We start from the raw sequence: 383 nt of genomic DNA on the forward strand, positions 1-383 counted from the left end.
GAGTATGTGACAATGTGAGACAATTTTTTTTTTTAAATTGTTTCTGAAATTGGATGCGCGTGCTCCTTGCTGGCTACAGTTACTCTCTTTCAGTAGTCTATAACTGTTTTTGTTTGTTTTCTTTATTTTATTTCTTCTTGTTTCGAGATGAAAATTGAAGCTAGTTTACATCATAGTTCATACAAAGGGGATGAGTTAGTACTTAGTAGCATAGTAGCTTAAATCCGGATTTAATTTTTTAAAATTTTTTGATATTATGATTTTAAATGAAAATCAATTTTATAAAATTTATATTAAATTGACTTTATATTTTAGATATTTTATTTTTTATTTTGTGTAAAATTTGAATTTTTTCTATAGAGAATAGTAATTAGTGAGTCATA

Source organism: Arachis ipaensis, chromosome B02, assembly GCF_000816755.2.
Source record: "Arachis ipaensis cultivar K30076 chromosome B02, Araip1.1, whole genome shotgun sequence".
In the NCBI taxonomy this organism is placed as follows: domain Eukaryota; kingdom Viridiplantae; phylum Streptophyta; class Magnoliopsida; order Fabales; family Fabaceae; genus Arachis; species Arachis ipaensis.